Source organism: Mesoplodon densirostris, chromosome 4, assembly GCF_025265405.1.
Source record: "Mesoplodon densirostris isolate mMesDen1 chromosome 4, mMesDen1 primary haplotype, whole genome shotgun sequence".
NCBI classification, from domain to species: domain Eukaryota; kingdom Metazoa; phylum Chordata; class Mammalia; order Artiodactyla; family Ziphiidae; genus Mesoplodon; species Mesoplodon densirostris.
In genome coordinates this window covers 52,026,971-52,040,601 of record NC_082664.1, presented here as the reverse complement: position 1 = coordinate 52,040,601, position 13,631 = coordinate 52,026,971, and positions in this window count along the sequence as shown.

Here is a 13,631-nt window from a genome sequence, read left to right as displayed (position 1 = left end):
TAAATTCAACAGAGCAGTTATTTCTAAGCAGTGTTGTCTACTGCAATGCAAATTAATGTAAACTATTCACTTTATCTCAAAATCATTGTAGAATCCCACAGTCATTAATTTCAAACCCAGACTTGCCTTTGTACATAATTATTAGCTCTTCTCTCAGGAGTCGGGACTGAAGCACTTTCATTCATTTACAAAAAGTTTAGGTGCCCGCCTTGGTGGTGGTGATAGCAGTGGTGGTGTCTGAAGAGTCCAACAGAGCACTTGAGTTGATGTGTTAGAAATTCCCATTTGCTGCTGCAGAAAAGAGATACCATCTCAATGGAGTTTCTAGGCTGAGTGTATGGAAGTTTCCCTACCTTGGTGGCAGGACTGGGGGGTCCAGAAAAGGAGGTAGCTGTGGGATCCTGAGCAAGCCCTCACCTGTCTGGACCTGAGTTTCATCATCTCTAAAACAAAGAGATTGAATGTAGTGTAGTGTAGTGGTTCTTTCCAGTCCAAAGACCCTACGTAGATATGAACTCTGTCTTAGGAATGTGGGCTCTTTTCTTTTTTATTTTTTTAAAATTTATTTATTTATTTATTTATTTTTGCGGTACACAGGCCTCTCACCGCTGTGGCCTCTCCCGTTGCGGAGCACAGGCTCCGGACGCGCAGGCTCAGCGGCCACGGCTCACGGGCCTAGCCGCTCCGTGGCATGTGGGATCCTCCCGGACCAGGGCTCGAACCTGTGTCCCCCGCATTGGCAGATGGACTCCTAACCACTGCGCCACCAGGGAAGCCCCTCTTTTCTTTTTTTTTTTTTTTTTTTGTGGTATGCGGGCCTCTCACTGTTGTGGCCTCCCCCGTTGCAGAGCACAGGCTCCGGATGCGCAGGCCCAGCGGCCACGGCTCACGGGCCCAGCCGCTCCGCGGCATATGGGATCCCCCCAGACCGGGGCACGAACCCGCATCCCCTGCATCGGCAGGCGGACTCTCAACCACTGCGCCACCAGGGAGGCCCGCCCCTCTTTTCTTTTTTAAACTATACTAAAATACTCCCCTCTGACCCCAAAATTGCCACCACACACCTAAATACACAAACACGGTGAAATAATAATGAAAGCTCCCATTTATTGAGTGCTAAGTGCCAAGTGCTTTATATACATCATTACACAAAAGCTCACAATAAACTTCTGAGGTAGCTATTAATTTTTCAGAAACCCAGAGAGGCCATGGTGAAGGCCGAAGTGGGAGCCTAGATTCTTCTCTGTAAAAGAGGAACCTGAGCTGGATGACTGAGGCCCCTTCCAGCTCCAGACCATTCTATATGTCTAGATTCATTGCATTCTCAAGCCTTCCAAGTCAGCCACACTTGAGGTGGCAGTCCTAGGACTGGGCAATTCCTGTGGGGCTCTTCCTGAGGTATAAAGTGTGAAATGGCACCATCATCCTTGGATTTCTACTTTTCGAATCTGTTTTGTGTTGGCCATGCTGGTTTTACGAAGCAGCACAAAAGGAGTTCTCTTAGGGCCCTTGAGAGCCTCTACGGCAGACAGAGATGCTGTACATTTGATTCCAAACTGCCTCCCTTCCTCTCAAAAACTCAGCCCCCTCCAGTTTCACTCAGGAGAGAGATTCCACTGACTTCTCCTCCTGTGGGTTTTCAGCTTGTGTCAGGCCGCTAAGCAAGGCTGAACCAGAGCTCAGAGTGATGTGACCTCACTTTCGGTGTCTGGTTTCAAAGCACATATTTAAGTCTCTGATTCTACTGCAGCTGTACATTTTCTGAGCTTTTATCTTCCATCCCTGCCTTAAGCATTTCGGTCTACCCAGCCAAGCTCCCTTTCTCTCCCTCACACACATATTCTCATTCATTCTTGATCTCTTTGAAAATATTTCATAGTGGAAAATAAACACATCAAAATTAAGACGGTTCCCTGTGACAAGAAAGCATACACAGAAGTGAAACCAGAGTTCTTAAAACCTCAGTCGTTAAGAAATGTCTTTGGAACCATCCTCCTCTTTACAGGGCTGAGAGCTACAATAAATAGAACTCATCAGAGACTCAGACATACTCAGAATGAGAAATGCACATATTATTATGAGCAGCTGCATTCGTCTGAGTTCTTGGAGGGATGTGGGCGAAGACTGCATTCATTCACTGCTCTGGAAAAGCTTGATGTCATCAGCACCCAAAGGTGCAAGTTCCCAGCGCCGAGTGTGGTACCCACCAGACAGGAGCATCCACAACAGCAGGTCCAGCCTCTCCAGGGAGCTGGGGGTACTGGGCCTCCTCACCCCACAGCTGGGGCAGCAAGGGGCCAGACAGAACCTGTCAGAGGTGGGCGGGGCCGTGTGGGAGGACTTCCTGAGCAGCTCCCCACCCTGCCCGTTTCCCCCTCCCCCCACCAAATCCTCCAAAGAAAAGAGTTAAGGGCCCGAAGTCTGTGGCCTGCCCTGGGGGTTGGAGAGGGGCAGGGCCCAGCCAGGCACCTGCAGTCCCCTCGTCAGCCCCTCAGGGACTAAAATCCTGCCATCTGAGAAAGGAAGGCACTACTTTATTTCCAGTTGGGCCATTCCTTGGGTGGGGCTTTCCTTTTGGATAGTTTTTTAGCAAAGAGAAATACAGAACACCCAGCTAAATTTGAATTTCAGATAACAAATATGTTTTTGCATAAATATGTCCCCAGTACTGCAAAGGGCATGCTTATACTAAAACATTTTTTTTGTTATTTATCTGAAATTCAAATATAACTGGGTGCCCTGTATTTTATCTGGCAACCATACCCCTTTACAGCCTTCACAGGGAGTGTTTTTTCTTGCTATGTGCTCTCAAGCAGGTATTTGTTCAGTTCTGATTCTCCTAGGATTCCTGATGAAAAAGCAGAAATTCAGACAAATCTACTGAATAAAATTTCCAGGGGTAGGACCCAGAAATACACATTTTATCAAGTTGTTATCTAGGTGATTCTGATGCACATTTGTACTAGTTGTTTATCGCTTCCACACAAATCTCCCTAAAACACAGAGGCTGAAAACAATCAACACTGATCTCACAGTTCATATGGGTCAGGAATTTGGGATTGATTTAGCTTTGTGATTCTGGCTAAGCGTCTCTCATGATGCTGAAGTCAAGGTGTTGGTTCAGGCTGCAAATATCTCTAGACTGCACTGGTGCTGGAGAATCTGCTGCCAAGCTCAGGTCCTTTCTGGCTATTAGCTGGAAACATCGGTTCTTCACCACATGGGCTGCTGGCTTTTCCCAGAGCTAGGGGTGAGAGAGAGAGAGACAGAGAGAGAAAGAGACACACACACACACAGAGAGACTCCTCAAGACAAATCCAAATCCAGAGTAAACTCAAGGGAAGAGAATTACACAAGATCATCCACACCAAGAGGCAGGAATCACTGGGGACCGTCTTAGAGGCTGTCTACCAACATATTCAAGTTTGAGAATTACTATTACAAATAAGTCCTCAACAAACTGTAACCAAAACCACATTTTAAAAATGGGAGCCAATGTCTTTCTTTACTTACTCTTTTCCTGTTTCCATCCCTCCTCCCCATACACCCCTTGGGATTTGAGACGAGGAAGAAAAAATGAGGAAGAAAAAGTGGTCAAAATGACGATCTTAGGAGAACAGCAAAATGTTAAATTTTAAAATTCTTGCAAATATTGAGTAGGAGGAAATTATATGCCAATCCCATGCATATATAGCTGTGTCCTCCTAAAACATCTTAGCACTCAATGTGATTCTTGAAGAATCTCCTATGAGGACTTCTGGAGACATAATACGTAAGGTGACCAGTTGTCCCAATTTGCCCAGGACTGTCCCATGTCCCGGAAAACGCTTCAGTCTCAGGCAAATTGAGATGGTTGTTCATCTTCTTAACGTGGTGCCAACAAGAAAGCACATCAATCACTCTGCCCCTGTCTATAGACTGAGTGGATCCACCTTGTGATGAAGTGGAGAGTGTAGGCTTTGAGCTAGAAGCCCACTAATGTGTGCCCTCAGCTGTGACCTTAAGCTATCTCACCTAGAAGACAGGCCCCATAAATCTGCTTTAGTGAAGCTTAAGTATAACGATGCCCATGGAAGTGCCCTGTAAACCGAAAGGTGCTGCATAGATGCTCTTTACTGCTCTTTTGAAGAGAAGACCTTGATCCTAGCTTGAAAGGTGGGACAAAAAACGTCACCCCTTTACACTCTTGCAACTAAATGTGACACTTTCTCTTTCAATTAGGTGGAGGTACTGACCTCCAGAAAAGGTGAACACAGCCCACAAAAGCCACAGGACACAACTTTAATCTTCATTTTAATTTGCTGTTTAATCCCGAAAATTATTTACACAGTTCCCTCCAGAAAATGCTACACTACCAAAAAGGACAGTTGTCTCTATTGTATCCCCAATGACAAGTTTCCCAGAAAATCTGTGTGAAGTCTTGATAGAAAAGACATGATTCCTTTTTCACAGCTCCAAGGGTGTGATTCCCTTCTCCTGGGAGAAAACCTGTCACCAGTGGCGCTCCTTCCCTCACCCTCCTCCACTTCCATTCCTCCAGACTTGGGAGACTTTTTTTGCTGGTGAGAAAGGCAGTAGCCTGTAAATTGTGTTGAAGTGTTCATTCCTTCTTTTTCTTCTGCCTTTACCAGTTCCGGGCAGGCCTGTACATTTATATGATGCCAAGTCTCAAAATCAAAACAGGCAATGCCATTTTGAACTGACTCTAGTTTTCTTTGAGGTGGGCCAGTTAGAAAGAATGGCCATGATTTGTGTTTTGTCCACTGTTCTCCTCCACCCACCCCTGTACCCTGGCTGTGTGTCCCAGGCACCCAACAAAGAAGCTGGACTGATTATGATGCAGAAGAAAGCCCATCTGGTCTGGTCTCTTTCCTGCCACTTTGCAGCCATATAACCTAGAACCTCTGTGAGTCTCAAGGGGAAGAATGGTATCTGGCCTTCCTGCAGCATGGGGTAGTTTGCAAGGATCAAATCAGATGAATGTAAATGAAAGATGTTTGAAAATCTTAAGAGTGCCATATAAACATAAGGTGTTTAGTTTTTATTAGAGTCCTTCCTTCGACATGCTTCAGGTATCTGGCCAGCTGAGTATTCCTACAGTATTATAATTTGCAATAATAGATGAGAATTTCTACTTACTGACCTTAGCAAGCTTACCTAACAATTATAATAATTTTAACACTGCCACAAAGCTGTTGCCTTACGGTTTCTGTTTTATAGATTTAACGCTTAAGAGGCTGTTTTTTTTTTTTTTTTTTTTTTGGCCATGTTGGGTCTTCATTGCTGCACGCAGGCTTTCTCTAGTTGAGGTGAGCGGGGGCTACTCTTCGTTACGACATGCGGGTTTCTCATTGCGGTGGTTTCTCTTGCTGCGGAGCATGGACTCCAGGCGCGCAGGCTTCGGTAGTTGCAGTGTGTGGGCTCAGTAGTTGTGGTGCATGGGCTCTACGGTGTGCAGGCTTCAGTAGTTGTAGCGTGCGGGGCTCAGTAGTTATGGCATATGGGCTTAGTTGCTCCATGGCATGTGGGATCGAACCTGTGCCCCTGCAATGGCAGGTGGATTCTTAACCACTGCACAACTAGGGAAGTCCCAAGAGCCTGATTTTTGCCCTGCACTTCAGACCAGTCTCCAAGGTGTGTCCTTTCCTTGATATTCAAGATGGTCATACTTCAGTTCATGAAGTATTTAGCTTTTCATTTTATACCATCTCTACATATAGACTATTTTAAAAATCTTTTTTTTTTTTTTTTTTTTGCGATATGCGGGCCTCTCACTGCTGTGGCCTCTCCCGTTGCGGAGCACAGGCTCCGGACGCACAGGCTCAGCGGCCATGGCTCACGGGCCCAGCCGCTCCGCGGCATGTGGGATCTTCCCAGACCGGGGCACGAACCCGCGTCCCCTGCATCGGCAGGCGGACTCCCAACCACTGCGCCACCAGGGAAACCCTAAAAATCTATTTTTGAAGTCATCAGTTCTACTGCAATAAAATTATTATTTTTTAAATGAGCAATGCTTAAGCAAACGTTAATCAAGTACCATAATTAAATAAGGGATTATAAACAAATTTTCCCCCTGGTTCATTAAGTTGCAATGCAAGCTTATAGTTAATATATAATTAAAACATTTACAGCCATATCAAAAGAAATGACAAAAGAAAAAAAATGTTCACCTACAACCCTACTAGTCTGATACAAGTGAACAGTCTGAAAATGAAACTAAGTAAACTGTTTCACTACAGCATTTTTCTTCTGAAGGAGAAAGGATGGGAGAGTCAGGCTCAAAGACTCAACCTTATTCAGGGTATTTGGGGAGTACTTACATAGGGTAAGCACCATGCATGAGCTCTCTCAGAAAAATCCTTGCTTTTTCTGGGCAAAGACATTGTGAGGGTTAATTTTATGTGTCAACTTGGCTGGGCCACGGTGCCCAGATATTTGTTCAAACATTATTCTGGATGTTTCTCTGAGGGTGTTTTTGGATAAGATTAACATTTAAATTGGTGGACTTTCAGAAAAAAAGATTCCCCTCCCTAACATGGGTGGGCTTCACCAATCAGTTGAAGGCCTAAAGAGAACAAAAGATTTGGGGGGGCTCCCAACTGAGTCCCTCAACTTCTCTCAGCCTTGATTTCCTCATCTGAAAAACTGAAAACACTTTGTAAACTATATAATACTATATAATGTCTGGTGTTATATTTATCATATTTCCTAAACTCATAGTAGTAGCTAACAATTGAGAACATCATATGTGCCAGGCTCTGTGTCAAGCACATATATTATTTCATTTACTCCATCCAACAACCCATGTGGTGGATAGCAGTATTGATCCCATTTTACAAATGAAGAAACTGAGGCATGGAGAAGTTAAGCCACTTGCCTTAGGTCACACAAGTGGGATGCAGCAGAGCTGGGACTTGTACCTAGATCTATCAGAATTTAGGGAATGCTCTCCCTAATGATTAGCTCTGTGACCAGGGGGAGTTATTTAACTGCTTTAAGTTCTGACATTCTTGTATGTACCATGGGATACCTGTCCATCTCCTCATCCTGGTGTGAGAACTCAGGGAATCACATTTGGGGAGGCATCCAGCATAGTGTCTGGCGTGCGCTCACAGTGCAACAAGAATTTCCACTCTAGACCCCCAGGTCCCGCACTGCCAGCCCCTGTGCACAGAGGACAGTTGGATCATACAGGCAGGGAAGCAGCCAGATCTGCTGGAAATCAATGACCAATCTGCCACATTTATCAAATTCTAGTTTTAAAAATGTTCTTCCTGAAAAGAATCAATGAATTTGAACAAATTCTTTGCTTTTTATGTTAAGACTTTTAATATGTTACATGAATATCTTCTTCTTGAATATATTTATGAGAAATCTAATTCACGCTATAACAAACTTTTTTGGCAAATCAAACATTCCTTAAAATACTAATGAAATACATCTCATATTTAAAAATATAAGATTACTATGTTAGTTTGCTAGGGCTGCCATAACAAAGTAGCAGAGACGGGGTGGCTAAAACAATAGAAATTTATTTTCTCACAGTAATGGAGGCTAGAAGTCCAAGATCAAGGTGCCAGCAGGGTTGGTTTCTTCTGAGGCTTCTCTCCTTGGCTTGCAGACAGCCACTTTCTCCCTGTGTCTTCACATCATCTTCCCTCTTTATTTGTCTGTGTCCTAATCTCCTCTTCTTATAAGGACACTAGTCATATTTGGTTAGGGTCCACCCTAATGGCCTCACTTCAACATAATTACCTCTTTAAAGGCTCTATCTCCAAATACAGTCACATTCTGAGGTTCTAGGTGTTAGGACCTCAACATATGAATTTTGGAGGTACACAATTCAGCCCAAAACAAATATATATTTATTAACTATATTCACATTAAAAACAAATTCCTATTTATTGGACATCTTCAGAATCACTGACTATGCATAAAGAATATATTTATATTCACTGACTATATTTGAGAAAAATATATGCATGAAAATATTCATACAGAGAGACTCTTTGAAACAAGCTTTCAGTACACTGGTTTATTTTGGTACATTTGACAAGTTGGCCATATGGTGAAATGATATTTTATTCAGTAGTCTCTCTGAGAATTAACAATTTGGGCATATTGATCCAGAGCTGATATAAAGCCTGTATGAACCACAATCTACTGGGACCTCCCCACCCCCGAGAGTATCACACTGTTACCTGAAAGAGAAAAGCACCCAAAGCGATGATCACCTCCTGAAACAAGGGCAGCAGGTGGTTGACAGGAGGCCAGGAAGGGGTGTTCTGCAGGAGGAAGGAGTGGGGGGACCTCCAAACCCAGGGAAGGTCAGTTCAGCAGAGTGCTCCCCTGGGAGCCTCCAGATCCTGGTACATGGGATGGGCTGGGGGGGGCAAGAGAAGGGTGACCCTAGAGTTAACTCCTGTTTCTCAACTTTGCATTTCTTTCTCCCCTTTCCCCAGATCTCCCCCAATCAGGCCACAAGGGCAGTTCTGTGCCACAGATGCCACTTCTAAGTCACCCCAGTAATGGATCCTTTAGCAGCTTAAGCTCCTTAATGTGGAGGCCCAAGTCCCCTCTTTCATTCAGTTAACAGTAAAAACCCAGGACATTAGTGGTGAACCTCTTTCCCCCCACATCCATGTCTAAATTTAGCTACATCTTCCCTCCTCCCTCCTTCCCTTCTCTTCCTTCCTTCTTTCCATTAGTCTTTTTGAAGAGTTGACCCTCTTCTTTCCAGAATCAGTTTACCTGCCTGTGCTCTGCATCTCACTCCTCCCCTGTGGGCTCCTCCACTTGCCCCCCGCCCCCTCAAGCCCCCCTTTATCTTCAGCCACAATCTCTCCTCTCTCATTCTTTTGTACAAGCCTTCTTTCAACCCTGACTCTCCCCTCATTCCCACCAAACTCTATGAAGTAAGCTACTGCTTTCACTTTCTCCACTCTGTCACTTTTATTCATATCTCATTTTTGTATTCCCTCCAGGATCTACCACAAGCATCATAGGCACTCAAGACAAGATAGTTGGGTTAATGGAATATTCTTTGAGTGAAATGTGCAGGGACCATGAAGGGTGTAAAGAAGACTCTGTTCTTGTCTTCAAGGAGGGGGGCCAAGGAGTTAGTGAGACAAGGTAGAAACATGAAAAAAAATGTCACCAGAGCCACACTGGAAACAAACAGAAGAGAATCTTTAAAATGGAGGCACCGGGAGAAGAGCACCCTTGTGTGTTCACTGAGGGCTTCCGTGAGCACGAATCAGTGAAGCCACAGTGAGCAGCAAGGACCAAAGGGACCCCCAACCACCCTGCCACAGCTGGGGGTCACAGAGAATGAAGGCACATTGTAAGGACTGGGGACACTCTTGTGGAGGACAGTGTCCCTGGCGGGAGGAAGGCAGTAGAGAATGCATGGGATGCAGGCATAGGCCAGCATCAGGCTTCGGGGCTCTGAGGACCCAAATGGCAGGCTTCCCAAGGCTGGGCAGCTTTAAATCAGGCCCCAGAGCCCCACAAGCCAAGCAGTGTCTACAGCCTGCCTGGGCAGACCTGCTACTCTAGATTCTTTCAAGAACAATGAAATAAGGCCGTGTTGAGTTGAGGAGTCCTTCCACTTGATAGGCTGGAGGAGTCGAGGGAAACACATTTGCAAAACCAGGCCACTCATCTATGCTCCCATAGTGAGAGTAACAATAACAACAAGAAGTATTTATAAAATGCTCAGCAGGCTCTGGGCCCTGTCCTAGAGTACTCACTCCTTTTAGGAACCTCCTCCTTTCCATGACAGCAAGCAACTCACAAGCCACGGGTGTCCCCAGCACCTGCCACAAGCCTGGCCCATTGAACACAAATGAGGAGAGATGGTGACTTTGTCTCTGTATGTCTGCTGTGATGAGACAGTGAGGGGGACAATTGATAAGATCTGGCCCAAGATCAACTAGGGTGTGAAAAGAAGAAAGACTGAGAGACCAAGGGGAATTGATCCACAGTCTGTCTCCCCTCCCTTCTGTGGACCTTTGGCTAAGACCCCTGCTCATTAGAGATGAAGTAGCTCCCCTCTGTTTATTTTAGAATGGCACACACTTGGCTGAGAAGAGGGAAAACAGATCAAGCTCAAGCCTTTTGTCAGACGTAAGCACCAAACACAGTAACTCGTATCTCCATCCAGCTTTCAGGTCGACACTGGGCTCTCACATCCATTTTCCTGTTTGAGCATCCTAAGGACTCTTGTGAGTGGGCAAAACAAAGGTCACCACCACCATCCCCATCCCCATCTGACAGATGAAGAAACAAACTCAGACCCAGGGACCTGCCCCAGGACTCACAGCTAGTCAACAGCAGAGGCTGGAGTTCAGCCTTCACCCTCAGACTTCTATTGAGCCCAGGACATCTCCACCAAACACTGCAGAGGCACATCTTTAATCAGGAGAGGGACAGGGTAAGGGGGTCTGTGTGGCCACTGTCCTAATACTTGGCCACCACAGTTAATACCTGGCATTGATTGTTTGGAAAGGTGGTAGCAAAACGCCCTGGGAACTCACAGCTGAGTCCAGAGAGTCGTGGGAACTCTCCTGTGCTCGGAGAAGTGTTTCTGGGGAGATTTGCCAACTGGAGCCACTCTGTCCCCATCCCTACCAGGGGAGGCTGAGCAGGCCAGAGTCCTGGGCTCTTTATAGAAGCCCACTCTCCTTGCTAGGGTCCTCGTGGCAGGACAGCATAAACAATGCCATTCTTTTCGCTGAAGAATAACGGTCACATTTTTCAAGGCTACCTGGTAAGTTACACCTGTGCTCCAGAGAAACTGGTAAGAAATATAAAGCCATAGAATTCCTCCAGGCTTTTTCTTTTTTTTAACATCTTTATTGGAGTATAATTGCTTTACGATGGTGTGTTAGTTTCTGCTGTATAACAAAGTGAATCAGCTATATGTATACATATATCCCTATATCCCCTCTCTCTTGCGTCTCCCTCCCACCCTCCCTATCCCACCCCTCTAGGTGGTCACAAAGCACAGAGCTCATCTCCTTGTGCTATGCAGCTGCTTCCCACTAGCTATCTATTTTGCATTTGGTAGTGTATATATGTCCATGCCACTCTCTCACTTCGTCCCAGCTTACCCTTCCGCCTCCCCATATCCTCAAGTCCATTCTCTATGTCTGCGTCTTTATTCCTGTCCTGCCCCTAGGTTCTTCGGGACCATTTTTCTTTTTAGATTCCATATAGATGTGTTAGCATACTGTATTTGTTTTTCTCTTTCAGGCTTTTATCAATTAATTACAAACCTACTTACAGCCTCCACCCTTCGACACACACACACACACACCATCATACTCTCTGCTCACATTTCACAGACTTGGCAGAGATCTTTATCTAAAGCAAAGCTCTGAATTGCTAAGTGGCAATATTAGCTATTAGCCTGGGTCTTATGTTAGCCCTGATCACATTAAGCATGATCACATAAGGTAGAACTTACATCAAATCTGACCGTCCCAAGCCCACCCATATGCAACGCCAACATTTAATCTGGTTTCTTATTGGTTGGTAATTTAATTCTGCTACAACTGCAGCCAATCATCTGTCAATCATCAAAGCTGCCTTTAAAATTAACCCAGGTCTCTGTTGTGGGAATAATAAGTGAATGGTTGTCTTATGTCTTTCATAAATTAGCCCTTCTGAGAGTCAGGGATCATTCTGGAAACTTAAATTCATGTCTTTAGATTTTTTTTTTCTTGACTTGGTTTTAGGATGCTGTATAGTCACAACATAAGGACCTCAGGTATCCCATACAAGAAGTCACAACTAATTTTAAAAACTACCCTACCGGGCTTCCCTGGTGGCGCAGTGGTTGAGAGTCCGCCTGCCGATGCAGGGGAAACAGGTTCGTGCCCCGGTCTGGGAAGATCCCACATGCCACGGAGCGGCTGGGCCCGTGAGCCATGGCCGCTGAGTCTGCGCGTCCGGAGCCTGTGCTCTCACAGGCTCTCACAACAGTGAGAGGCCCACATACCGCAAAAAAAAAAAAAACAGACTACCCTACCAATTTATTTGGAATAACATGATGTGAGTATAAACTGTACTGACAGTTTCAAATCTGGTGATATTTAAAAAAAAAATTCGGTTCACTTCAATCTTTCCAAATACCTTGACTGCTCGTGACGATTACACCTAAAGTTCAGTAAAACGTTTATTGCACATGTAACATCTGCACCCCAAGGGTCAGCTCTGCCTCCATTCCAGAGCCCTGCTCTAGCATACACTGGGAAGGGAAGGTTTTATTTTGCATCACTCTCTGTGGCCCATGCAGCCCTGGGACCCTCCCTGGCCCTTCCAGCTCTGCCCTGTCCAGCTGGTGAGCTCTGCTGGGCCTTCCAGACCCATCTCCATGCAGAGGATGCTGCTCCCTTCCTGTGGGTACCCCTGCAGGGTGAAAGTGGGGCAAGTATGTTTCTTACACTGGCCTCTTCACTTTCTGCCACCACATATAGGCTCGACCCAGGTATGAGACTCTCCTGAAAGCTGTGTAACTAAGGGGAATTAAAAGAGGTAAGAAATGAAAACTTCACACTAAATGTAGGCTTTCCCTGTAACCCATGAGAAGCAGCAAGGAAGTTTTTCAACCTTTCTTAGATGACACTGCTGCTCCTACTCTTGCTTTCCAGATCTCAGACCTCACCTAATACGTGCTGTAATTCTCCCTCCACTTTTCAGGCAGCCCCCCTAACCACAGGGGTTACTCCTACCCCAGAATCCACTCTCTCTTGAAGCAACTGTTTTCTCAACAATTCGTTTTCTCAATGCTAAGTAACAACCCCATGACGGGGATGGAGCGGGGGAGGCTTGAACATTTTTCCGGGTGCAAAGGCAGTGGGTTTGCTCTTTTGTAACACAGTTAAACTGCTCTCACAATGGGTTTTTATTTCTTCACTTTTGCTTTCTGAGTAGTTTTACGATGTTTACTTCTGTAGTTTCATAGGTTAAGATTTCCACAGTATGATCAGCAACCAACACTATTCTAGGAAGCTTGTAAATCAACTGCTAGGATGATTTAGCTGGTATTATGGATAAAATAAAGACTTAAAAAGCAGATTACTTCTTGGGAAAAGTAGTGGTTGAGAAGGATCATAAGATAGGGGTAGGGTTTGAAAGGCAGAAAAGTTTGAAGGACCTACCAGTTAGGACCTGCTCCACGGCAGGGAAGAGAAACCCAACCTCAAACCAGCAGAACAAAGTTAACTAGGTTATACAACTGGGAGTCCAGGGGGTGCAGCTGGCTTCAGGCATAGTTGGTTTCAGAGGCTCAAACTGAATCATCAGGACAGTGTTCTGATTTCTCTCTTTGCACCTAGGTTCTGCTTTCGTCTGTGTTGATTTTTATTTTGGGGCAGATCAAGTCTTACTTTTATCCTTAGCATTAGCTACCCTGGAAAAGAGGAAGTGCCTCTTACCCAGGAGGGCTCCGTGGGCTTAGCGTCGGTCATGTGACACCCATCCTTAAACTGTGGTGGGGGACATGAGGCTGTTTGGCTGGGCTTGGTCATGGGGCAGGCAAAGGGGTCAGTGCAGTGGGCTCTCAGACAGAGATTTAGTCTTCATCAGTCAGTTGGGAGAAGGTCTGATGGAGGACAGAAGTCATT